The 27,275-nt window shown below is 38.6% G+C and overlaps 1 long non-coding RNA gene across 1 annotated transcript; it reads left to right on the top strand.

The window, feature by feature from the left end:
* Positions 1-151: 151 nt before the first annotated feature.
* On the top strand, positions 152-26,800 carry LOC129413472 (uncharacterized). Its single transcript, XR_008633948.2, has 4 exons — positions 152-341; positions 17,837-17,907; positions 18,408-18,633; positions 25,685-26,800. It is a non-coding gene; the product is annotated as an uncharacterized lncRNA (long non-coding RNA).
* Positions 26,801-27,275: the final 475 nt, after the last annotated feature.

Here is a 27,275-nt window from a genome sequence, read left to right as displayed (position 1 = left end):
TTTATAACCCTGGGTTAATTTCCAGGATAACCCCACTTCTAAATTACAAGCAAGGTTTCATAACCTTGAGCTAATAAAGGGATAACCTTGCTTCTAAATTACAAGTAGGGTTTTATAACCCCTTATGGTGCTCAGTAAATGTTAGACATTTCTCCCCTACAGTGGAGTATACATAATCTATAAAGATAGCACAAATAATATAGTAGTAAACTATTCCCCGCTCTTTCTCTCTCTCACAGCTGTTGGATCTGTTTGGAGGCAGACGGTTGCCATGGTACGGTTGCCATGCGGCTGGTGTCTGATTCAGACGGGCCCACACACTGTCAGTAGGAGGAGAAGAGGTGAATCATTATGCTGGACGTGTGTGTGTGTGTGTGTGTGTGATGGAGGCTACTGTGCTGCTTCACAGCTCCATCTGTACAACACTCTCACTGTTTCTCATCAATCCTGACATATTCATATATCTGCATTGCTTCGTAATATCTGTCCTCTGCCAGTCTAACCCCAAAGGTCAGGCAAGATCAAGTATTGTACATTTTTTATTGTTAAAAGTTATATATTGCTGACATTAAGAACAATTAAGTCTAGAGTTTTTTGAAGTTTTATTAGCTTGTCTTTGCAAAGAAGGATATTGCATTATATGGTTATGTGGCTTAACTGGTTGAGCATTGTGTTTAAACTTCAAAGGTCATGGTTTTAATTCCCAGGGAACACACACTGATAAAATATAGCTTTGATTGCACTGTAAGTTGCTTTGGAAAAAGGCTTCTGCCAAATTCATAAATGGCTGCGTATATCATATTGTTAAAGTATGAATTTAGATATCACATAGCATTAAAATCCTTATTCTCATTTTATGCTAGTCTGTCTCACAAAGTCTTTGTGCTTTGTGTGGCGTCATAAGAATTAGTTGGCTATCTGAAACCTCTCTTTTGCACGCTAAAATGTTGGAGAAGAGGCCATCTGTGAGCTCTGTTTATTTTGTTTCTCTGTCACGCTGTTACATTGAGTCAGTCTCACGTAGGATGGAAGAATCAGAACAGATGAGTGTCACTACAGATCATAACTCACTGTGGAGGTGCACCTGCAGGGTCTGTGTGTAAAACTGTTGACTCATGGCTAAAACATCCAACAGAGATCTTCTGTGGTTACCGATGCATGAGCATTCCACGCTGACATAACAAACAAAGTCAGTTTTGGAATATCATCGGCTAGGATTTTGGGTCCATTACTGAATCCCACCCCTCTGGGTAATAGAGCGATATACGAAAGTATTCCAAATTCTTTCTCTGGCTGTGGATTTGTCCAAGCATGAGTTCATGTGGTCCTGGATGAACTAGTGGATCGAATCATGCTCTCATTTATGTCTCATATAGCACTGAAAATGTCATCACCAGCTTCATCCAAAAATGCTTTCTTTACTTATTCAAGCAAAACCGGTTTAGGTTGAAAGAAGCAAAGACTCTGTAGCAAAGACATTAAATGTGGGAGGAGATTCGAAAGATGTCTGGGAAAAATTGCGAGGCTTAAAATGTCGACTGTAGGAATGGATTTTCCTGTGTTTTAGAGATAGTTTGGTGATTTGTGGTCTTCTTCTCGTGTGGTGCGGAGGGGCGCACTTGTTAGATTTTAACCTTTGCAATTACAGTGAGTTATGAAACCAGTACTGGCCAGACGCATCGAGCAGACATAACAAGTTTGGATGAGTGAATTTGTTTACATTCTTGTCCCAGAAACAGGATACACTGGTGTCCCTCTCTCTTTCTTTGCTTTAAAAGCAAGCTTAATTTAAGGCTTTGTACCGACCTCAGTGTGATCAAATTATAAATTATTTGACATAAACGTAATTCCAACATTGTTAAAGGTTTTAAAATTATGACTATATGCTTATATCCAGGCGCTGTAAGCTTAACTGTTATGAAAATGTATGAAAATGTTTTACTAATACAAAAAGATGAAAAAGACATGCACTCATTCTTGCTTTTTCTTTCGCTGTATGAAATCTATCCAGAATACCAATGGTGCACAAAAACATGCACAGGATAACAGATCACTTTTTGTACTTGTGTTATTTCATGGCCATCTCAGTCAAATTCTCTGTTTTCAGTATGTGGAAGTGTCAAATATTTGTTAAGAGGAGATTGATTGAAAATATCCTGAAATTGTTAATTATTTAATAGAAATTGTTAATTATTTAATAGCCAGAGTTTTTCCACGCACATAATATCCTTAAATCATGCCACTATATATATATATATATATAAGATGGTTGTGTGTACACAGCACCAGTCGCACCAGTTACAACCTTGTACAATCCGTAGTTGTACTTTTTGTAATTTTTCAATCATTTTATATTGATGTTGCTGTTTATTATTATTATTATTTTTTATAATTTTACTGCTAGCATTATTATTATTATTATTGGTAGTAGTAGTAGTAGTAGTAGTAGTAGTAATAGTAGTAGTAGTAATCAGTCCTTCCAGAAAAATGCAGTTTTTTTGTGATTGTTGCGGGCAAAAATCCTCGATTTTGCGGCACGTTTTTTAAAAAAATGCGATGGAATATGCGGGATATTTATGCAATTTATGCAATGGAATTGCGGGAATTTGCGAAAATTGCGGAACTTGCAAAAACTGTGGAAACTTGCAAAAGCTGCAATGATGTTCACGTCACATAATCACATCACTTCATAACGTTCCCATGGCAATAGAGGACACGGCTGCGCTTTTGGGAAGTAAACTTTCTATTAATATATATGTGACTTTTTGCTACGAAAATGCGGAGATTATGAAATCATGCAAGCCCCGCATATTTTGTGCGCGGAAATATGTAATTAATGCGGCGAAAGTGCGTCGTATTTGGAAAAAATGCAGCCCCGGATAAATATGCGGACTTTGGCTGATTATGTAATGTATCGCGCGATCGCACAATTGCGTTTTTCTGGAGGGACTGATACATTTTTGTTATTATTATTAGTAGTAGTTGTGACATTAGTATTATTATTAATGTTAATATTATGTTAGAATTGGCAAAAATGTACACTCTGCATTTTGTCAACCAGCCTCTTTTGAAGAAATTTACATCAATGCTGGGCTCTTATTGACTGTTTTACTTCATATGCAGTGGCGGCTCGTGGCTCTTTCGAGGGGCGCAAATTCAAAATATGTCATGTGTGTTGCTTGTGTTTTCAAAATATGTGTTTGTTGTGTCATGTCAACCATGTGCATCACGTGTTTTGTCAAAATAAGGGCCTGCTGCAAATGCTTCAAAACCGTTTATGATAAAAAAGACGCTAATGTTCACAAAATACACGCAAGACACTCCGTAAACAGTAAATTCTGATTACGCATGAGATTATGCGAGTATCTGGCAAACGCGAGCGTCTCTTTTATCATAAACCCTTTCGACGCGTCTGCAGCAGGCACTTATTTTGACAAGACACGTGATGCACATAGGATCACTTGACGTGAAGAACACATATTTTGAAATTAGGAAACACACATATGACGGGCTACATACATGTTGTGACGAATTTCAAATTGAGCGCCCTCGGAAAAAATATGTCACCGGCCACCACTGTTCATATGTAATCTTTTTCAAAAACATAAAAAAAAATTTATTAATAAAAAAATTACACTATAAAGTCAAAAATATTGATATTTCTGTCTGTAAATGCAATGCATGTAAGCATTGGTTTTCAGAACAAAATGGTTTTCAGATCATGAGAATCTTTTCAGCCAAGTGATCTGAAACTTTTGACCTCTTGCATCTTGAAAAAATTAACCTATCTGCCAAATGCATGTAAATGTTATTTCTTCATTCCTTCTCTTTTCTTTTTCTTTTCTCTATCATATAGTGATGATTTACTCTATACTCTTCTTCTCTTTCCCTGGCTGACGTATCTTTTCATCCAGCATCTTCCCATAGTTCCCGTTACAGTAGATTAATCCATGGTGACGTCCATGTTTAGCAGGCAGGAACCCCAGATGACTGTAAGTCTGTACTACAGCTCTAGAGCTTTTCATTCGGCTCCAACCTCTCCTCCATCTGCCCCCTCAAAACACATCCGGCCACAGGACACAAATAACTACATGCAGCTCTCAGTAATGATACGTAGCCGACCGAAAGCAGGAATTACAGCATGAGGGGAAATTGTGCTCTCTGCTCCCCTGCTGGGCCTGTCTCTCCGACTGAGGAGCAGCTTGGAAATTGGAGATAGAAAGAAAAAGAGAATAGAGAGGCAGGGGAAAAGAAAGACCCCTCTTCCTCGACCTCACTTGATATTTCTTGGCATGGTGAAGAGGTTTTGCACATACAACAACATTCACATATGTACCGCTGGGCAGTAAAGTCAAGGCCGACAAATTAGGTAAAATCCACAGGATTTCTCTACAGTACATGGACATCAAATGATTCAGCTTTTCGCTGATTTCTAACCATTATTTCTAATTGCACAAGGGGTTTCATTCAAAAATGATTGCATTAAATGTCTTACGTATGTGCTTAGGAAGGGTTCCCACTCAAAATGTCCTCCAGAATCACAAAACAAATTAGATTTTCGTGTCTTAGTTTTAATGTGGAGAAATAATTTTTCTGCTTATTTTTTTGCAGATCCTAGTCAAGATCTAGTATAATACACTTTATAGTTGCAAAAGAAGCCTAATAAATAAACATTTTACAACTAACATCCTTTTCATTGCATTGGTTGGGACTAATGCTAGCGTCAAAACTGATGAATCATGATTACTTTGTGAACATGCTCATATAAAGTTTTTCTGCATGTATACACACATGTGCAAGGCTGTGAATGAGACCCATTGTGTTTTTGTTGCAGGACCGTTACAGCAGCTCAGTTGCAGTGTGGGTACATGCATACCCGAGGACAGTATTTTAACAGGGTCGAATGTGTGAGAACATTGGTTTCCAGTGAGCTGCTGGGGTTTTAATGGGTGTTTTGTGCCACGTCTGGCAGCATGCGAGGTCCTCAGGTGGAGCTTAACCAGCCTTGTGTCACATCAGAAAGCTTTTGGGGGGGGGTCGGATAAACGAGGATGGAGGTGTGCTGACCCTGTTTCCTCAGAGAACAGAGACACCCTGTGTTTCAGCAACATCTGGACAGAATCAAACTAGGCCATACGGCGAGAAAACGATGGAAGGGAGAGTAAGACAGAAAAAGAGAGAGAGAGGCCTTTACTTCCTTACAAATGGCTGTCTTGCAGCATGACCACTGTACTGTAGGTAAAGCAAAGTTCAACAGGAAATTGAATTATAAGGAGCTGAAGTCATTGCTTCGTGACTAAATGCTGCACCATGTTGTGTCTGTAGAGGTTAAAAAGGCATGGCCGAATGAGAAATGTCAGTCTGACACTTTACATGACAAAAGTTGTAGTAAAACTAAAAATGTTTCTACTTTGCATTTAAAAAAAATAACAAGTACGCACAACAACATTGTCAAAAGGATCCCTGTTAACACGGATCCATGAAAACAACTATGCTGTATTATGCGTGCCAGTAGATGTTACATTGTAAAGAAACGATAAGGTTGGTTCAAGTGATTCTAATATATAAAGTAGCAAAATTTTGTAAACTTTGTTGGAGAAATGTTAATAAACTTGAGCATCACAAACAAAACCTTATAGGCCACCATTGTTGTTACGATTGTCGCAACATGATCTCATGGCAAGTCGTGTTATAGGTATATAATTTGATTAATCTATTTGTGTCCATGGCACGAAATTCAGCTTTTTTTGTGCCTTGAGCATGAATGTCTTTTTCGTGTCACTCAGCACAAATTTCTATAAATAGTTTTCATGTCCGTGGCACGACTTTCTTTTTCATGTCAATGTATGTATTGTTTTCTCATTTTTTCCCTGTATTTTTAAATCATTGTCGCTTGGGGTTAGATTTGAGTTTGGGTTAGGATGTACCTTTATGTATTGGTTTCTACATGTTTTTCTTCCGCTTTTAAAACAATTTTTGCCTGGAGTTGGGGTTTGAGTTGGGGTTTGAGTTAGGATGTCTAAAAATGTAACAGAAAGTGATTCCACCCAAAGAGACAATGGTAATAAAATAGGAAAAAACTATGAGAAAACAATGTATAAAATAACATGAAAAAGTAAGTCATGCCACCAACACGAAAAACTATTTACAGAAATTTCATGCTCATGGCACAAAAAAAAAGAATTTCGTGCCATGGACACGAAAAAATTTTGTGACAATAACACCACTTTCCGTGAGATCAGTCTGATTGTCAAGTACTCACACGTGACTGAATGGGTAGTACTGTATGCATCCGGGTGATTCTTATGAAATCCAGACTTAGAAGGTGTCCAGCATCAGATTTTTTTTAAAAAGCCCTTGAGGCCAATTTTTTTGCACATATAAGATAAAGGTACTAGAACCATTATTTTTAGAGGATTTAAAAATATTTCCTATAGAATTATTTACATTTTTTAGATTATTATTATCAAAAATGATCATAACCGCAACATAATATTACATTAAATATTTACAAACTCATGTTTCGGTAATGATAACTAAAAAGTTGTCTATGTACTATGACAAACAAAATTTCAACTTTTATCTGGAGAGAAAAAATTAAGAACTGCTTACCTGGTAGCCATTTTGAGTGTCACAGTCAATTATGTCCCATCCAAAAAATTGTTTAAATGTTAGTTTCTTGAGGGCTTAAACAATGATTGAAAATTGTTGCGGAGCATGAGAAAATGTTTCTTGGACACATTTATATTCTTTATTATTGTCTCTACATTTACCAATGATCACCAAATACCACATGTGTCTTTACTGTAAATGTATAGTAACATGCACTGAAGCTTTTAATTTTTTAGATTTTTTAATTATAAATATATTTCCATGTCAAAGAACCCAAATCCAGTCATGGACACGTTGCAGTAATGAAAAATTTCCCTTTTAATGTGGAAAAAAACAAAATTGGTTTGAATGATGTAATTTGAAATCATGTGCAAAATAATACATGAAGAGATGTTTGTAACTGTATGCTTCTTATTTTGATAGCATTCAAAAAAATGTTATCAAAATGTTTCATGACACCTCATAAGTCTAATTTCCCATCCGCATGACATTACAATTTTCACAGATTCGCGTTTTTTTATCATTACACAAAAACGATAGTGGCTTTTTGTGGAAACTTGCATTTTAAACTTATTTTCAAAATTTCGCATTTTTAGGAAACCAAAACATCATTGTCGTGTAAACAACCAGCCAAAATGCATAAAAGTTTTTTTATTTTTTGGTTGAAAATGTCATGTAAACGGTCCCTTAGCTTTAATTGGTGGCAGACAGAGATTATATTATCAAATGATTTCCCAAGTATGGGCTAACATAGCAAAATTAATTGCACTTTTTATCTGGCATTGTGCTGTTTCATATTATGTGATGGAGAAATTTCCCACAATCCTCAGCCTTGTATAACATCGGCCTATGCAACTGCCACATGACAGTTGCATCACAAGTGGCCTATGATTACAAGACGCACAATTTCCATGTTCGCTGTCTCTAAATGTCAACATCTTTCGATGCTTTTACAATAACAGCTGTCAAGCTCTTCAGGAATTAGACTGTGACGTTCAGCCTCCAGTTTGTCTGCTGCTGTAGTCATGGAAACCCAGATGCACAAAGCTTCTCATTCATGGCAAGGTTTCCTGAGAACATCATGTGTAAAGTATGAAGATGACCAACCAGAATCCACATATCTATTATTGTGGAGCTCATTCATGTTCTTCATTTTGTGGAGCAAGGGCTATTTTGCTATTGATATTTTTTGTAACAGATGGTAAAGACTTGTTGAAGATTATACATAAATTGTAATTTTTAATAAAAATAGAAATAAAAAACATTTTGCTGCCTAAAATGTTTAATTTTTAATTGGCTTTACAAGACATTTCAATTTAGGTTATTAACTGGTCTGCATTATACTGTTCTACCCTTACGAAAATGAACCATTGTTTTATTGCATTAAAAACGTGGTAGTTAAATCTTTTTAACCAATCCAATTAACCATTGGTAACCATAATGTAACCATGTTTTTTTGTGGTAAAACTTATTTTTAAAACTTTAGGTCGACATTAAAGTATTTTGAGTAAAAGTATTTTAAAGGTATTCCTATCCTTAATGTGAACGTGCAAGCTTTTCTCTCTGCCTTGATTCTGAATAAAAACAGAGGCGCTTAATCAGCAAAAATCTGCCCGACAGCTGCTGCGCGCCGCATGCAAAGAGACCAAACTTGGTCTACTTTCCTTGAAATCAAAGCGATGTAAGATGCTTTTGTCTTTTGTATGCCTTCGGGCCCTTGGGGTTGCTATCTTTAATCTGATAACCTGATCAAAACCTGCCTCTCACTTTAATGGAAGACTTGGATCATCTCCCAGGGCACCCTGGGATTTGTAGTCAGCACTCCTTTGACATTGCCTTTGAAAGATGCTCTTGTACCCAGACTTCCTCTGCACGGTAAGACGATGAGGTTAATGAATAGCAAAGTGAATTAGTCCCAGTGGACACGGATTCCCAATTGGCTATCTTGCCTGCTTACCCACATACGACCAGAAACACACCTTCTCTTTTGTGCTACTCCACTAAGCAGTCGATTGAGACACATTGGGGTCCCACAGAGGCTGATTACCGGAGCTGTAACCCAGGAGGCTCTTCTGTCCTTAGCCAGAGAACGGGAATGGAGGCAGTGACAGGAAGTTGGGAAGGAGGCTGCTGGCTAATTAATTACATGTGTGCTTGTGGGAATATGAAGCCTAATCGCAAGCCATCTCCCCCGATGAGCGCCTGTGTATGTGTGTATACGTGCATGTGTGTGTAAATAACAGACAGGTCCCTGTGAAAGGACGCAGTTAACAACTTGCGGCACCTAGCGTCGCCATGGCTGTAGGGGTTTTGTAGCATGGCTAAACACTGCGTAAGTGAGCCAGATGCTAAACGTAGCATAGCATAATTTCTTTCTTAACCTTTTTTGTGATGTGTATATGCTGTGTAGTTTACTAAGATATCTTTAATAGTTGTTTGATAGTGTAATACACTAAAGGATTATTAGGAACACCATACTAATACTGTGTTTGACCCCCTTTCGCCTTCAGAACTGCCTTAATTCTGCGTGGCATTGATTTAACAAGGTGCGGAAAGCATTCTTTAGAAATGTTGGCCCGTATTGATAGGATAGCATCTTGCAGTTGATGGAGATTTGTGGGATGCACATCCAGGGCACGAAGCTCCCGTTCCAGCACATCCCAAAGATGCTCTATTGGGTTGAGATCTGGTGACTGTGGAGGCCATTTTAGAACATTGAACTCATTGTCATGTTCAAGAAACCAATTTGAAATGATTTGAGTTTTGTGACATCGTGCATTATCCTGCTGGAAGTAGCCATCAGAGGATGGTGGTAATAAAGGGATGGACATGGTCAGAAACAATGCTCAGGTAGGCCGTGGCATTTAAACGATGCCCAATTGGCACTAAGGGCTTAAGTGTGCCAAGAAAACATCCCCCACACCATTACACCACCACCACCAGCCTGCACAGTGGTAACAAGGCATGATGGATCCATGTTCTCATTCTGTTTACGCCTAATTCTGACTTTCCCATCTGAATGTCTCAACAGAAATCGAGACTACTCCTCAGAGCAGGCAACATTTTTCCAGTCTTCAACTGTCCATTTTTTGTGAGCTTCCTATTTGTAGTGGAAATGAGTGGTACCCTGTGGGCAGTGATGTAGTGGTGCCTGGAGAAGTGGGTATACAACAAATTCATCCCCCCATTTTTTAAAATAGAAGTGGGTACACCCCATGCTATCAAATAAAGAAGTGGGTATACTCCGTATACCTGCGTATACCCTGCACTACACCACTGCCGGTGGGATCTTCTGCTATTGTAGCCCATCCGCCTCAAGGTTGTGCGTGTTGTTGCTTCACAAATGCTTTGCTGCATACCTTGGTTGTAACGAGTGGTTATTTCAGTCAAAGTTGCTCTTCTATCAGCTTGAATCAGTCAGACCATTCTCCTCTGACCTCTAGCATCAACAATTTTCGTCCACAGGACTGACACATACTGGATGTTTTTCCCTTTTCACACCATTTTTTTGTAAACCCTAGAAATGGTTGTGCATGAAAATCATGTCAAAATATGTGTTCGGCGTGTCGTGTGTGGCTTGTCATGTCTAAATATGTGTTTGGCATGTCATGTGAACCTATGTACATCATGTGCCATGTAAAAACTTATGTTTGGCATGTCGGTTGTGGCTCGTCATGTTAAAATATGTGTTTGGGGTGTCATGTCTGTGACTTGTCATGACAAAATATGTGTTCAGGGTGTCGTGTGGGTGACTCATCATGTCAAAATATGTGTTTGGGGTGTTATGTGTGTGACTCGTCATGTCAAAATGTGTTTGGTGCATCATGTGTGTGATTCATCATGTCAAAATATATGTTTGACGTTTCATGTGTGTGACTTGTCATGTCAAAATATGTGTTTGGCGCGTCATGTGTGTGACTCGTCATGTCAAAATATGTGTTTGGCGCGTCATGTGTGTGACCCCTCATGTCAAAATATGTGTTTGACGTGTCATGTGTGTGACTCGTCATGTCAAAATATGGGTTTGACGTGTCATGGGTGTGACTTGTCATGTCAAAATATGTGTTTGGCGCATCATGTGTGTGACTCGTCATGTCAAAATATGTGTTTGACGTGTCATGTGTGTGACTTGTCATGTCAAAATATGTGTTCGGCATGTCATGTGTATGGCTTGTCATGTCAAAATATGTGTTTGGCTATTGTGTGTGGCTCGTCATGTCAAAATATGTGTTCAACGTGTCATGTTAACCTCTGTGCATCATGCGTCATGTCAAAATACGTGCCTGCTGCACACAAGTCAAAAGGGTATACAAAATACTCGCAAGAAACTCACTTTACACTAAATTCTGATTAGGCTAAACATAAGATTAAGTGCGTATCTGGCAAACGTGAGTAAACCCCTTCGAAGCGTCTGCAGCAGGCATGTATTTTGACATGATGTGTGATGCACATAGGTTCACATGACATGCAAAACGCATATTTAGAAATGACGATCCACACACATGATGGCCTAAATACATTTTTTTAACGAACTTTGCATCTTGCGTCCTTGAAAAAGAAGTCACCGTCCGCCATTTATAACTTTTATTTTACATGTGAAAAGAGATTTAATAAGTTGTTGTAGTTTGACATAGCTCACATGATAGATATGCTTTATGTGTATTAACAAGCCAGTTTGTACTTTTTAATTGAATAGTCCAAATTAGTCAACTTCTAACGTCTCAGGTACATAAAATGTTTGTGCAACCATTGCATTTCGGTCTATGTATTTGCATAACATCAAATGTTTCAAAAGGCTACGCAGTTGTAAATATAGAGATGCTGTAGTGTTTTTACTGTAATGTCTTATCGGTAACTGAGGTATGAGGTCATTTGAAAGTTTTGCATTCCACACTCCACCAGCGTCTTCTCTCATGATGCTTTGCAGACTCTGCTCTGGCTGTTTGCGTTTATACGTTTTTAGAGATGGCGTGGCTTTAGAGAAGGCTCCAGGGGGATCTTTTCCCCTTTTATGCTGGCGTGCTATTGCTAGCCATTACGAAACTGCCTACCCTTGCTTTGAAATGTAATTTAGTACTCAGTAGTCAGTTTCAATCGTACTCAAATAAATTCCTAAGAATAATATTTCAGTAATTAAGTTTAATAACTTAACTACTTCACTCCCCTGGAATGATGTTATGTTAATCTAGTCTGAGTGCAGATTAAGTTTGATGCTAAAAAAATGGAGGCTTTCCATTTATCTTGTTACTAATAACTACACAAAGAAACAGAGTCCTTGGAACATGTTTTAAATTAATAGCTACATGTACACCTACACTCAAGCATAAATATAGTCACAGTTGTCCTTAGTACTAGGGCTGTGTATCGCCAACAATTTCCCGATACGATACGTATCCCGATACAAGGGTCCCGATACGATGCGCATCACGATACAAGACTATTTTGAATTACATTTTTGTTCAGAATTTAGTAACATTATTATTATTATAATTATCTGTTTATTGTACATTGAATAAGCAGTGTTGTAAAAATTGTGTTTTTGCCATTCATTTATTAGCTTTTGGGGTAACTCATAGAAATACTTAAAATCTCAGAGTTAATATTTAACGTATGTTTTTTAAAAGCAGTTTTACAAAGATAGTGTCTTAGCCTACTCTAGGCATTATATTTGTCTCTCACGTAATTATTCTATATCTATGAATTATGTATAAACATGCAGTCAGACTTAATACTATTTAATAGAAAACAGATTATCAATGTGACAGCTATAGTTTGAAGGAGCTCTGTATCTCTTCTCTAGATGTACACTTTTCACATGCAAATATTTGTCGTGTTTCTTCTCTAATGCGTTAGTACTGTTTTATGAGAGAGCCCTTTCCAGTAGTATAGGCTAAGATATCTGCGCTTTCATACTGAACTCATTGATTTTAAATACGAGAGAGAGAGAGAGAGAGAGAGAGAGAGAGAGAGAGAGAGAGAGAGAGAGAGAGAGAGAGAGAGAGAGAGAGAGAGAACGCGGCTGGCAAGTTATGCAGACACGTGCGCCAGCGAGACAGAGACGCAAAGTGAAAGTAAACCCCGCTAACATTAACTAAGTTACGTACTTCGCGGGACACATGCGTCATTTTTTATATGGATCACGGATCAACAGCGATTCGTCACGTTAATTTCAAAGGTGCATCTGAATCGATACGGAAGGTGCTGTATCGATGCGCGCATCGTCAGGCGTCCATGACGATGTATCGTCGTATCGATATTTTGAACACAGCACTACTTAGTACACACTTTTAGCACGCACATGCCTGAAGGCTTGTCGTCCTCTTGTTGTGGTTGGTGTCACATCTGTCAGTGAGCTTTGATGAGAGTTAACAATCTTTTAATGGTCCTGAAATCTGTACCACACAGCCTCCTGTTGTGGCACCCCACTGTTTGTGTGTGTATTTGAGGTTGCGTGCAGGTGTCAGGTGTCTGTACAGATGCTACAAACAACATGCATGTTTACAATAGATTGAAGTTAGCATTTTCAGTTTACACGTTTTACGCAGTTATGTTTTAAATATAATATTTCAGAAGTTACTACCCTTACGAAAATGTATCATGGTTTAACTACAAATAAAACCATAAACCATGGATACTATACTGTAGATAAACTAACCTTGCTAAAATTAGCCATGGTTTTGTGTATTGTAGTAAACAACGTTTTTTGACATTTTAATTACCACTTACAAAACAATGGTTTTACTACAGCAACCATTGTTTTTATTTTGTTGTTATTTTGTGGTATGCAAATGGTTCATTTTCGTAATTGTATGGTTACCACAATTTAACCACAGTTTTACTCCAGTCTTCATAGTTGTGATGATTATACCATGATTTTACTAATGGTAACCAAAACATCCAAAACATGTTTACTACACCTTTATTACAGTATAAAATGGTTAATTTTCATAAGGGTAATAAAAAATCATTGCAGTGGGTTGATGGGGTTTTAAGTAAATGAAAACCAGCCAGTTAAAAGAAATTGAAGGTTAGATTAACTAAAACCAAACACCAGATCTGATTTTTCACATCTCTGTTTCTCTTCCAGAATTTGTGTTTCATTATTATTTGATGCACTGGAGGCGAAGAAAAAGGCTTTAAATCTGCCAGTATGATCCTCCTTATTAACTACAACCACCAATTTGGTCTGTTTCCTTACTTTTTCTCTGATGTACAGCAGTTTGGTTTAGCTTCTTGCAATTATGTTCTGCCATGTGCGTCTTGTTTACTGCAGCTAACAGTTCTAGTAGTTTCTAATGGCCCCATCTCGCTCTCTCTATTCCTGTTCCTCAAAAGGGAATCATTCTCACACACTAAATAGATGGAGAGAACCAGACTAGAATAGAGATGGATCCATTTTCATCTGTTTTGTACTCCCTCTTCACCATAATTTTCTGTGATAAGACACATAGACACCATTTCAAATAGCTGCTATTCAGGGCCAGCTTGTGGACTAGGCAAGATCATGAAGATAGGCCCCAATGGTAGCACTATAATTCTGTTTTTATTATTTTCAGTGAATTGTTGTGTGTGGATTACTCTAATATTAACATAGATCTTATTCTCATATTAAATATTTGTATTTTAGTGCATAAAAAATGTGGACAACCAGAAATTTGTGTATTTAAGGGTGAAAAGGCTCAAGCGGCCTGACGTCAAGCTCTAACATCTAGCAGATGTTCTGTTTCGGTTGGAAATGAATTCACACATTTAACATCAAATTCCAAAATCAGTTTGACGTCAAATCCCAACGTTATATTGACGTCAAAATCTAATGTCGGGTTGACATCTGCTGCAATTTTTCAAGGCACAGTACACTTTACAAGTCACTAGCTTGAGTCAGATCAGATAATTTGTTCGTGCTTTCATGTGTGTCGGGTTCAACCAGCATGCTGTGTATTTGGGGATTGGCTTAAGGGCTCTGACTTAACAGGACAATAAATGTAACCCAGTATACAAATTCAGACTTACAGTACACACTCGTTCCTCCATCATCATGGCCATCATTATATTGGTAACATGGTTGGACTGACATCAAAACCCAACGTTGGTCCAATATCAAAACCCAATGTCTAATTGACGTGAAAACCCAAAGTCAAACTGACATTAAAACCCAATGTCAATCTGACGTCAAAACCCAACACCACATTGACATCAAAACCCAACGTCTGATTGATGTCAAAACCCAACTTCATATTAACGTCAAAACCCATCGTCAGATTGACGTCAAAACCCAATGTCACATTGACGTCAAAACCCACATCTGATTGACGTCAAAACCCAACGTCGGTCCAATGTCAAATCCCAACGTCATATGGACGTCAAAACCCAATGTCTGATTGACGTCAAAACCCAACGTCTTATTGACGTCAAAACCCAACGTCAGACTGACGTCAAAACCCAACGTCAGACTGATGTCAAAACACAACGTCAGACTGATGTCAAAACCCAACATCTGATTGATGTCAAAACACAACATCTGATTGATGTCAAAACCCAATGTCAGACAGACATCAAAACCCAACGTCAGATTGATGGCAAAACACAACGTCATATTAACGTCAAAACCCAACGCCCGATTGACGTCAAAACTCAACGTCAGACTGACATCAAAAGCCAACGTCAGATTGACGTCAAAACACATTGTCATATTAACGTCAAAATCCAACATCCGATTGACATCAAAACCCAATGTCCGTTTGATGTCAAAAGCCAACGTCACATTGACGTCAAAACCCAATGTCTGATTAACATCAAAACCCAAAGTCAGTCTGACATCAAAACCCAATGTCATATTACCGTCCAAACCCAACGTCAGATTAATGTCAAAACCTAATGCCACACTGACTTCAACAATTGATGTCAAAACCCAACATCAGACTGACATCAAAACCCAACGTCAGATTGACGTCAAAACACAACGTCATATTAACGCCAAAACCCAACGCCCGATTGACGTCAAAACCCAACGTCTGATTGACGTCAAAACCAAACTTTAGACTCACATCAACACCCAACGTCAGATTGACTTCAAAACACAACGTCATATTAACGTCGAAACCCAACATCTGATTAATGTCAAAACCCAATGCCACATTGACTTCAACAATTGATGTCAAAACCCAACGTCGGACTGACGTCAAAACACAACATCGGACTGACGTCAAAACACAATGTCAAATTGACGTCAAAACACAACGTCGACTTGACGTCAACATTTTAAAACCCAATGTCAGGCTGAAGTCAAAACCCAACGTCGGTTTGAAATCTGCTGCTATTTTTCAAGGCACAGTACACTTTAAGAGTCAATGTCATATTAACGTCAAAACCCAACGTCTGATTGATGTCAAAACCCAACGCCACATTGACTTCAAAACCCAACGGCAGTCTGACGTCAAAACCCAATGTCGGACTGACGTCAAAACCCAAGGTTGGACTGACGTCAAAACACAACATCAGACTGACGTCAAAACACAACGTCGAACTGACGTCAAAACACAATGTCGAATTGACGTCAAAATGTCACAACCCAACGTCAGGGTGAAGTCAAAACCCAACGTTGGTTTGAAATCTGTTGCTATTTTTCAATGCACAGTACGCTTTAAGAGTCACTAACTAGAGCCAGATCAGATCATTTGTCCGTATTTTATGTGTGTCGGGTTCAAACAGCATGCTGTGTATTTGGAGATTGGCTTAGGGGCTCTGACTTAACAGGACACTAAATATACCCCAAGATATGAATTCAGATTTACAGTACACACTTGTTCCTTCATCTTCATGGCCATCAGTGTATTGCAAACATGGTTGGAATTCCTTTTGGTTTTTTGGTGTGTGGTTTAAGAGCGGCACAGTGACAAGATCAATCCTCACCTCTCTTCAGGCTGTAGTGGAACAGTCTTGAAATAAAACAACTCAGTGAAGCAACCGTCAGTCTTGTGGTAAACATACTGCTACTGCAATTACAGTAATTAGCATGTCAATTGATTATGCATTTAGTCCTACTATGGTCTCATAATTCACAACAGCACAATATCTAATCGATCCTGAGATGAATGAGCAGTTGTGTCTTGTAATTGAAATTAAACACGTGCTTCATCTTCTGTGTTTACAAGAAATAAATGCTCTGGTCTTCTTTTGTCTTTTTGAATATAGTGTGCAGATAGACTTTTGTCACGTAACCAAAAGACCCATATTAACTGAAAAAATGCTTCATCATACGTGTTAGTAAATTGCCAATGTAGAAAAGCATGTATTATGTTTTCCTAAAACTGTTAGTAAAATGTATGGTTTGATTTAGCGAAGAGTAATTTGAAGCTTTACCTACCTATGCATGAAATATTATGCATTTATTGAAATTATTGATTGGAAAATCATTCACTTTTGTATATTCAACCTGCCCGGTTTATTTAAAGTGCAAATAGCGTACACCACAACACGGCTTGGGAATTGAATGTGCATTAGTAAATTCTAATTCATGTTTAGATTTGCTTTGAAATGCAAATCATTTTTGTATTTCACAATGATTGATCTAAACCCTTACACTTTATTTTCAACCCAACCTTGAGTCAAAAAGGGACAAATTAAATTTGCTGGGCTGTAATTTAACCTATGCTGGGCTGTTTAAACCCAGCATTGTTGAGTCAAATAGAAACATTTTTGGGGTTAATTTAACACGACTGGGTTTGTCCCTTTTTGACTCAACGGGTAAAATTTTTATGAATGTACCCCTTGGGTAAAAAATGGGAAACAATATTTCTATGCCCATTTGTAACAGATAAATTTTTTGTATTATTTTGTTTATTTGTTTTATCTCAAAAGACATCTTAAGTAACAGGTAACACGTAACAGGAACACATAAAATTCCCCATACCTTTCTTTGTATTGCTTGCATTGAAATAGATTTTCAACCATACATGATATACATGACCACTTTCTTTTGTCTTGTATCAAAGCTGAAACCAGTAGTATTTTTTCATAAAAGCTTTTACGCCAGACTGAAATTCGTCCTCAGCTATCATCTCAACACAATGGGGCACCACAGATGGCTCTTATTTATTTTTCTTCTCATCCCTTAGCTCTGGGAGATGGATTCGAGATGGACAGAATACATATAAAAGGTGAAAATAAGAACGATGTGTCCATGACCATTTTGTCATCATGTCAATTTATGTCTTTTGAAAAACAGAAAAGAATTTGAGGGAGGTGGCACCAGGGGATGGAGGATTGGCACAGTATAATACACAAATGCGTTTCAAGGTTAGTTTTTCTTCCATTTAAAAGAGTTTGAAGGCTGTCATCTCTCGTCGATCGTATAAAATGATCCCTTTTCAATATGGTTCAGGGTTATGGGAGACAGCTGGAGTTATTTTTGCTTGATTTCTGATCTTCAGAGGGACAGTGGGAGTTTGTGGATAAACTAAAGAAATGAAACACGATAATTAAAGATGACAAAAAATGAGTTTTCCAAAAAAAAAAAAAACGAGTCTAGAGTATAAAAATAAACAATGTTCATACATGTGAGTGAGTAATAAAAAGTCTTTTGTGCGAACTGTCCCCTAATACATCATCCCCACGAGGCTTCATGTAAAATTAAATAGCTTTCATTAGAGCACTGATATGACTGAAGTCCTCATTGTAAATGCATGTTTATCATGTTAAGCATATTTTATGCAAAGCGCTATTAATTTATTAATGTGCCAAACATTTGTAATGATAAAACGAGTGCACCATTAATTCAAACACGTCTTTCTCTGCAGTCAAACCCAAAAGTGGCACAAGACACAGCCTGCAGTCAGTACAAACACAGTCTGTCCAGCCCTGCAATTTTTAAAGGACAGAGCAGTTTCTCTCCTAGAGCTGGCCCAGTCCCCTGCCACGTCTGGCTTGATCACAAGAGATTCGCCTGGGGTTACAGGCTGGTCGGATGGCTCTGACTGTCACTAGGAGGGGATAGCAGACGTCTTCGGGACCCAGGAATGTCCGGTGAGAATCAGATCATAAGAAAGAATCACAGATGCCAACTTGAAAGGACATAGACTGGAACCCCAATCCCCCTGGCATGACCATGGGCATTTTGACAGGGCACCAATCTGCTCCATCTGTGCCTGAAAATCAAACGCTGCTCTCAGAGCAGAGAATGGAGCTTAACTAACATGTCTATTCTGAGACGCATCAAATTCCATCCTTCTGTCTTAAATGGCGAAATGCCAGTATAACACCAGGACTGACAGACAGTCCATGACCGAGGGTGATGCTCTGTGCTGTTTGTTCACAGGAGTCTGCTAACAAGTTCACAGGCCAATGAGAATTTGGTTGCCTTTTGTAGGAAGCCCTTAATACGTATTTGATGACAAAGTACATAGACTTACAATGAATGATAAACAATGATGTTAATACAACGGAATAGGAAAAAATTGTCAGTATTATCCAAAAATGTAAAGTTATAACAAGATTGATCATTCCTATTATTATAAATAGGGGACAATGCTACGCTCAATATCGGTGACGTCACAGTCGGTGTAATGTTGAGATTGGCCTGCTTTCCAGCAGTCTTGCGTGCACAAGGTTTACATAAAATGAGGAAACAAACACGTTTGAAGCTCGCAATATGTCATTACTATAGGTAAATACAATATTTTATTCTATGGCACCTATACATTTTTGGACGTTCGCATTGTTTCATGTCTTCATTTCTGCTTTTTGATTTTGATAGCTTTTTGGCACACACACAAACATATTCATATAGACACAAACTCTATCCAGATTAACAGGATGGAGCATGTCTCAACTTGGAATGCAAGAGAAACCGAGAAAAGCCACATGATTCCTTTCTCCAGCCCGAGGTAACAAATGTGTAACATTGCTTACCTCTATAAGCTCTGGGCTGTTTTTTGCAATCTTTTATATGCTGCTGTCAAAGATGACCTCAGTTTTAAGATAACTTTAAAGGAATATTTCAGTAATTACTGTGGGAACATTTCTGTGTTTTGAAAATTATGAGCTCTTGACAGCTTGCCAAAGAATAGATGATAAATGTCTCTGTTAGAACACGAGCCCTCGGCTATCTGTTGAAGAGAGGAAGGAAAAGCAGACTCGGGCCACAAGGTCACTTTAAGACCTGTTTCCGAAAGTCTGTTCGAAACCTTATGTGTACATTTAGATACGCTAATGCCATCTGCTTCTCTAAAGGTGTTTTTATAGAAGACATGCGTACACACACTTACACACCCACGCACACAATACTATAAGTAACCTTCTCTCTGTCTAACCTGCAGCGACCACAGTTTAATTAGTTAAAGCTCTACACGCAATAGCAGCTTCGCACCCGGCAAATGTAGCAATGCGTTGCATATCTCTGTCGTACCTGTGTGTGTGACCTCTGACGTCTACCGGTGCCGTGGTTGTGTTCGTCTGGGAATCGCGTGCAGGCACATTCATTACACCACAGTGCTAAATTAGCTGTTTAACACAGCGGCAGGTGCCTCATACATCTTGAAAAGTAAAGCCGTTGGCTCTTTGATCGCCCTCTAGTGGCCGGCTGCAGTACAAGTCATAAACCCCACCCTCTCCATGGAAACGAACAGGACTTGGTTCTAAATAAAAAATTATTTGCACTTCCAATAAAATTTTCAGAAAGATGGTTTTGATCCTTTAAGGCAGTGGCAGCTCGTGACTGCTCAACCGAGGGGCGCTAATTCAAAATAAGTGTTCAAGTGTCATGTGTGTGGTTCCTTTTTATAAATATGTGTATTGCGTATTGAGAGATCCTTTGTGCATCACGTGTTTTGTCAAAAAAGGTGCCTGCTGCACACGCGTCAAAACCGTTTATGATAAAAGAGACGCTCACTTTCACAAACACACGCAAGACACTCCCTTAACAGTAAACTTTGATTATGCATAAGATTATGTGAGTATCTGGCAAACGCGAGCGTCTCTTTTATCATAAATCCTTTAGACGCATTTGCAGCAGGCACTTATTTTGACAAAACACGTGATGCACACAGGATCTCTCAACACGCAATACACATATTTTAAAAAAGGAACCACACACATACGGGCTACATACATGTTGTGACGAACTGCACATCGAGCGCCCTCGAAAAAGGTCAAGGTTGTTGTTATCACCCTGATATATGTAAAATTGTATATTTTTGTAATAAGTTTCATTTTAGCTAGTAATTTGATGTTATAGAAATCGGGCGTGTCATTATGATTGGCGTGGTTGAATTGGGTGCGTGAGCGTTTGGGTGGATGTTTGATACCGCGGCACCGCCTCTGGCTCAACGGACGATTCCTTCTGCGCAAGCCCTGGCTCCAAACTGACTTTTTACATAACATGGCAGCCCCCATGGTCGAACATTGTGGGCTTCAATGCATTACAATGGAAGGAAGTGGCGTCGCGGCGTCCATCTTTCTTTACAGTCTATGCACAGTGGAGTGAATGCAAGCTGCTAGTGTTTACCACAGAAGAAGCTGTCTGCCCTGCATATCCATCAATACCAAGTTTTTCTCTCATATATCTTTATTTAAAATATTTTAAAAGCTTGCCCATATATAATATAGAGTCTCATGTGTGCCCAGAATGTGTCTGTGAAGTTTCAGCTCAAAAACCCCACAGATCATTTGTTATAGCATGTCAAAAATGCCCCATTTGGCCAAAAAAAAAAAATCATGTCTGTACCTTTAAATGCAAATGAGCTACATCTCCCCACACCCTTACCAACAGACAGTGAGCGCTTTTGGTTAAAAATAGATTTGATTCCTGTGAATACAGTCTGCAACAACAGTATCTTTAGAAGCATTAGCGCTACAATGTGCTAATAAAAACATTTAGAAAAGCTTTTGGGTAAAATTAACAAGTCAGTCAGTGGCCGTGGGCGGGGTTAGTGTGATACACATTACCAAGAGAAGTCTAATGCTTTAGCTTAATGTGGATTTAAAAAAAGGAGAGGGTGGATTTTTTACTGTATGGTTGTTGTGTTCATGCACTGTTAACACACATTTATGTCCAGACACCTTGTAAAAGTGGATTTTGCGTACTTATAAGTGGGCACATTTCCAGACATGCTAACTATCTGGATTTTATAGCAGATTCATGCACATAAACTGCAGTAGTTGAGGGATGATGTACAGGCCCAGTAAATAAAGCCAGATTGCAGTATTCTTAAATCTGGCCAGCAGCATACGGTAATGTGCCGTGAAAACTGCGCTCAACACGTTGTTTGGGCATGCTTGCCTTTACCCGATTTGCGTAATTCATTTAGCGAATCGGACGTTAAAACAACACAGAAACAGTAGTGTGCGTAAATACATAACAGTATTAGTGTCTTGTATTCTTTGTGAATTTCAGCCTGTGTTTGTGTAGTCATCATTACTAAAACAAACCAGACTGCACCTGTACTACGTGTTTAAAGTCTACATTTCTGTTTGGCGTGCCAATGAACAGTCTCGGCCTGAACGGCAGCAATCTGGAGTGTCTATCTATAGTGTAAATACACAGTAAGTGATTGATTTCCTATTGGCAGTCTGTCATTGTTATAGTAGCAGATCAATTGCACGTTTCACACTGAGCCGCCAGTCCAGTCAGCAACACAAACACTAAATTATCGCATATAGGTCAATGCTATAAAAGCTTTTAACAAACAAACACTTCACTTGTATCACTTTATTAATGCATTTTAGCAATCTTATCACCTTTAATGATAATGCATTTTAACAATCTTATCACTTTTAATGATGAGTCACTGAATCAGCGGATGCTACCAGGGTCCAAAAGTAACACAAAAATTAGAAACTCACCAATTCAGCAAATAACTCATCAGGTGAAAATCAGCTAATTTTATTTTAACGTTTAATTCGGTATCTCAAGACATACTGTATGGGATATGCAAATGACCTGTATAACTGAAGTGACAAATGATCTTTGAGTTTATCCTGTTTTGTTTGCTGTAAAGGTGTCAGTATTCGCAACACTAAGGACTATCGTTTCACACTAGATGAGTTATTGCTTACAGCAATTGCCTTTTTAAAAATGCAAATGCTGTCATGCCGTTACTTTGATAAATGCGCTCTTCAGTCAGGTTGCATTTACAGTTTGCCTGTTAACCTGCCAATTTTTGTAACGTTTGATCACAGGCTAGCCGCCAGTTTGCAGCTGACAACAATCCAACATTTTCAGTACGGTTCAAGTGCAAAGCATCTGCCTGAGGGAAAACACTTCACAGTCAGTTTCCAGAAAAAAATATATTGCTGTTTAATGGCTTATTGAATGTATACATTTGTCACGTGGCCTATCGACTCACCTAAGCGGAGTAGGGTGCAATGAATACTGAGACGGAAAGATTTCTAAGGATTTACCGTCACGTTTGATCAGAATAATAAGAGTGCCAAGTCGAATTTGTGTTCTCTGAGAGAAAGGTGCCGAAAAGTGCCGATTTATGTGTTGACAGAAGTGTTTATATGTTTTAGGTATACAGCGGTAGAAGCTTGAAGTTATGTGGTGTAATAATGCCAGCACCTGAGGGTTAAAGTAAACAGAGTAGCTGTTTACTGTAATGACTTTGTTTCCAGGCAATGAAGAGATGAAAAACAGTAAAGATGAGAGCGAGACCAGTGGCCGGTTGCATAAACTGTTTAGACTACAAGATGCCTACAAGTCTTACAAGTTAGTCATCGGTTATTTTTTCTTCAAAACTGATCATAACTGTTTTAAGTCAGTTAGATAAAAATTATCTCAGTTCAATCGGAAAAGTAAGACTAATTAGCCCTAACTAATTGCTAGTTGGTCAGAGTAGTTCTTAAGACAAAGTCTTAACTTGCCGTCTATCTTTATGCAACTGGCTATAAGATCTACAGCAGTGGTTCCCAACCTTTTTCACTTCAAGGCCCCCTAGATGCCCACAACAATATTTGCTCATTGGTGTTTTAAGCCCTCAACGGAGCCTTCAAGGCAGTGCCGAGCATTTCAGCCAATCACAGCACTGGTGCTAGATATCGAGCCTTCTGCCAGCTTCTGGCGGTTCGAGCTCACGGTTGGTCGGGTGGGTGGCGCAGATGTGGTGGGATGGGATTGTGTCTGTATTTGAATTCAGCTCGAAGTCTTTTGATTGTTTAAGTTTTCACATGTCCGTGGCACGACTTTCTTTTTCGTGTCAGTTTCGCGTGTTGATTTACTCAATTGTTTTTTCTATTTTCTTACCATTGTCGCGTGGGATTGGGGTTAGAATGACTTTCTGTTACCTAAAATGACATCCTAACCCTAACCCTACCCTAACCCCAACCCCAAGCGAAAACAGTTTAAAAATCTGACATGGCGTATAAACCAATGCTTAAAATGACATCATAACCCAAATCCAACTTTATCCTCGCGCGAAAACGGTTTAAAAATCAGATGAAAACCACAAATCTGACCCCAATCCTAAACTACAATGGTTTGAAAAAACGAAAAAAAAATTTTAGTAACCAATACGTAAAACTGGCACGAAAAAGAAAGTCGTGCAACAGACACGTGAAAACGCGGAAACACGTCATTTGAACACTCTAAACATTTCGAGCAGAATTCAAAAACAGTCACATTCCTATCTTACCATATCTGTGCAACTCACCTGACCAATGGTGAGCTCGATCTGCCAGAAGCTGGCGGGGGGCTCGATGTCTGGTGTCGGTGCTGTGGTTGGCTGAGACACTTGGGGCGGGGAGTGACTTTCAGGCAGCGCTGCCTTGGGGGCTCTGTTGAGGGTTTAAAACACCAACAACCAAAATATTTGAAGGCCCCCCATTCACTAAATTTTTTTCAAATAAAATTAACTAGAGTTTGATTGACTAGACAGATGTATCTTCACTACTAAAATGGCCAAAAAAATAAGAAGCATCTTTATTTTTGCTTGTTTTAGCTTTTTTAATGCTTGTTTTGTCTAATTTTTTTTAATTTTGAGTCATCTTGAGGCCCTTCTTGGAAATCTGCTCAGCCCCCCTGTGGGCCCCGGCCCCCTGATTGGGAAACACTGATCTACAGGAATTACCAAACCTTTATTTGAATGTGGAATTGTTTTTATAAACACTTTCAACCCATGGATGGGTGAGTTGACCCATTTTGTATGTTAACTTAAAACAGTTAGGTATGTCAATCCAACCTGGGCTAAAATGGCCCAGCATTTTTATATATTTTACATTTTAATGCATTTGGTTGATGCTTTCATTTGAAGTGACCATGCATTCAAGTATACATTTTATCAGTACATGTGTTCCCTGTAAATCAAACCCATAATCTTTGCACTGCTAACACAATGCTATACCAATTGAGCTACCTTGTACATTAAAGGTGTCACGATTTCGATTTTAAATAGCGTGCACGTGCACGTGCACACCAGAGCGGCGTCTGTGGCAGGACCGGTCATTTCTCTGAACTGAGATCTGTTTAAGTTTCACAACAACTTATTTCAGTTGCTTAAGAGTTATGAAAACAGCATTTAAACATGACTTATTGGGTATAGTCACACAATTTCATCTGACGGATATAAAAGCGTGTAGGTACGACTAACATGGCAGGGCATGTCTGGATTTAAGGTCAGATATTATATTCCATAAAAGTATCTGGTACTTTAGAATTTAAAATGTTATCGAATCAAGGATTTGGAGAATTGTAACACTCCTATTGTAGATGGACACCTAACTTATATATAGGTCCGTGTACAGTGCTTTAAAATCGGCCACATGTCTATTTGTCTCAAAGACCATCCAAAATCATGAAGTGCTCAATGGTCAATAAAAGGTCCCAAACTGTCACTGGGGCAGCACCCTTTTAAAAGGTCCTAATATGTACCATTTAGGTACAGATGTACATTTGCTACTTATACTGTATGTACCTAATATGCACTCTGTGGTACCAATATGTACCTCTGAGATGCTATTATACACTCTTTACTGTAGGTACAGGTATGCAAATTAATATTGCACATTTTTTTATTTATAAACCAAATTGTTGGTGACATATTAGCCCTCATAATCCTATGTAATAAAAGATGCTTTCTTTTAGGTATTCTAACCCACCGCTGTGTACAATGCTGAGGATTACAACATTCAGTGAAAGGCCAGGAATTCTGACACCCAGTGTTGTGATGGGAACAGTAAATCCCTCACCGCTACCTCACCCGACAACCAGACAGGCAATCTGCCAGTTCCCACCGGCGGGCACCTGGAAATACATCTGAGACCTGGCTGAATGGTTGACAGGTGACCACACCTTCATTTGTGGAGGACATGGCATTAAGAGAGCCATTAGCCTGCAGGTGGAGAGGGACAATGGCTGTGACAGCGCTCTGGTGGGATCTGAGTATTCAATAACGCTCTCGTGTGAACTGAATGCCATCGTACAGTAGAGGAGAGTGTAGTGTGACAGACATGAAGGTGTGAAAAGGTAAATGAAGCTGAGCTTTGCTGTCTTCAGTCATCTCAGACAACGCAAGTGTCACTGGAACTGGGAAGCAAATAACTGTTATTAAATCATTTTCTGACATGTTGTATGTGTGTAAGAGAGAAACTGCAAAATAGAGGGTTGTCGTGGCTATTTCCAGGTGTGAAAGACATGATGGTATGTCATAATGGAGTGATGTACTGGATGTGCGTATGTAAGAGGAAGTATGCTATGTTTAGTACGGTGTATAATTTGGACAGAACGAAAGAGGAAAAACAACCCAAAGAAAAATATTACTGCCTAGATGTTGCTCTTTCATAGCTCAGGAGATTTATTTTAAGCATCAACTTAGTGTCCGATGTTTCTCGCAAACTTGCTTAGGAGAAAAAATGGAAACAAATGAGAGAATTGTTCAAGTACATTAAGAGTATGGAGCTGTAAAATTAATGTTGAATGTAGAAGTAAAATAATATGGATTTGTGAAAATTTGATGATAAATGTTTGAGTTCATATTTTCATTGCAGACTCTGCATATCTGAGCTTAGTTTGTTACATTTTTTAGATCTCTTTTAAACTTTAATGGAGACTTTTTGTGTCTCTTGTTCTCCATTAATCTCATTGATGTCTAGTAAAAATTAAAGGACCCATATTATGCAGAATCCACTTTGACAAGGTTTTTGTACATAAATGTGTGTTGGCAGTGTGACCATGACCACTCTAAAATAAAAAATAAAAATCCACCCCCACCTTTTCAAATCCCCATTAAACCAAAGCAGTCTCATTAGACATGACACTTTGAGTCTCTTGTTAATGTGATGTCACACTGAAAAAGCCCCTCCCATGGCCACTGAGTGACTGATTAATTTTACCTAAAAGCTTTTCTGAATGTGTTTGTTAGCACGTTGTAGCACTAATGCAGCTAAAGATACTGTATTCACAGGAATCTTATTCATTTTGCAATTAAAGGTAGGGGAGAGCAGGGCACAACCTAATGCTTTTTGGCTTTGGCTCTATCATTCAAAAAATATTTAAGTTAGATTAATCATTTTTACACAATCAACACACACATCTCTGCTACAAATAAACACTTAAAGTTTGTTTGTGGGACCTACAGTACCGTTATCGTACAATTACACCGAAAGTAACAGGAGTGCAAACATTACAACTTACCCTATAGGTGGGGCTCATTGTAACAAAAAGAGGGTTTGTTGTA

This window comes from Misgurnus anguillicaudatus, chromosome 5, assembly GCF_027580225.2.
Source record: "Misgurnus anguillicaudatus chromosome 5, ASM2758022v2, whole genome shotgun sequence".
Taxonomy (NCBI): Eukaryota; Metazoa; Chordata; class Actinopteri; order Cypriniformes; family Cobitidae; genus Misgurnus; species Misgurnus anguillicaudatus.
The sequence above is the reverse complement of the archived record's forward strand: the minus strand, read 5'-3'. Positions and strand labels throughout refer to the sequence as shown.